Source organism: Echinops telfairi, unplaced genomic scaffold (genome assembly GCF_000313985.2).
Source record: "Echinops telfairi isolate 266 unplaced genomic scaffold, ASM31398v2 ScPeMD7_7401;HRSCAF=8416, whole genome shotgun sequence".
Taxonomy (NCBI): Eukaryota; Metazoa; Chordata; class Mammalia; order Afrosoricida; family Tenrecidae; genus Echinops; species Echinops telfairi.
The window spans coordinates 6858027-6859404 of NW_022111301.1; positions in this window are offsets into that span (position 1 = coordinate 6858027).

Below are 1378 nucleotides of genomic sequence, written 5' to 3' on the forward strand. Positions count from 1 at the left end.
GAGTTTATATTTTTCTGTTTGTGTAATAGATAATACTGCCAGATATCGTTGACAGTGTACTTATGCCAAGTATTAGTACATCCTCATTTGCCTCTAGATTTTCCCTGATGATCTTTATAGTTCTAGGTTTTACACTTAGGTCTTTGATACATCTTGAATTCATTTCTGTGTTTGCTGCAATATATGGGTCCTGTTTCATTTCTTTGCAAAGGGATAGCTTGTTTTGCCAATATCATTTGTTAAAGACACTTTCTTTTCATTTTAATACACTTCATCCATTTGTCAAAAATAAACTGTTCATAGATAGAAGGATATACTTCTAGTTTCCCAATTTTATTCCTATGGTCCATGTATCTGTCCCTGTACCAGCACCAGGCTATTGTGACTGTACAGTATATTTAAACCGAGACATGTTAGGCTTCCTACTTTGTTCTTCTTAAACAGTGTTTTGCATGGGATTGGTGGATCTCTTCTCTAACTAAATTTGGTAATTAGTTTTTCTATCTCTTTAAAAAATGATGTTTGAAATTTGATGTGCATTTATCAGCATATTGCTTTGGGTAATTGGTATAAAGATTCCAGAAGCTAGCATACAGAACAGAATGGGTATGGAACTAAAAATAAATGAAGGAGTAGGCTGTAGGAGGAGGTTGAGAAATGCATCAGGAAGGGATAGAAACTTGGATCATTTATTTATTTTTTTACAGTTGAAGCTTGAAGGAAAGAAGTAAAATTATAAACAACCTATATTTAAGCTCAGGAAAAATTGAAATGAAATATTTGAGTAAATATACGAAGATTTTATAAAATTAAAGATCGATATTTTTTAGTGAAAAAAGACTGCAGTGTACAAAACTGTATATATAACATTGGAACCCACAACTGGGGAAATTTATTTGAAATTTAATAATTTCCAAGACATAAATAAAGTTCCAACAAATTCAGCAAAAAAAAAAAAAAAAAAAGATTTCACCCAAACAATAGTGTGGAGACTTCCAGTAAGTTATGTGATCTGGTCTGACTTTGCCAGAAAAAAACAGTCAAACTTGTTAGCCTGAGGCCAATTCCTTTGAGGTTGATGTCAGAAATCCTCCAGCCTCAAAACTTCTTCCCAATTCTGATACCAACTCTCCCTTGTAGAACTTTTAAATTTTTCTTTATTTCTGGATTTGATAATTGATTTAAATGACCACGTAGAACTCACAGAGCATACTCACAGTTAGAGTATTTATTCGAGATGTTAATGGATTACAATTAGTGATCAGAAATGTTCAAGGCAGAGCACTTCTGTCGGGACAGCCATTTCTCAGCTCTGCTACTAGGCATGCTGCTGATGAATGCCCAAGGAACACTCCACATTGCTCAACACAAAGCCCCT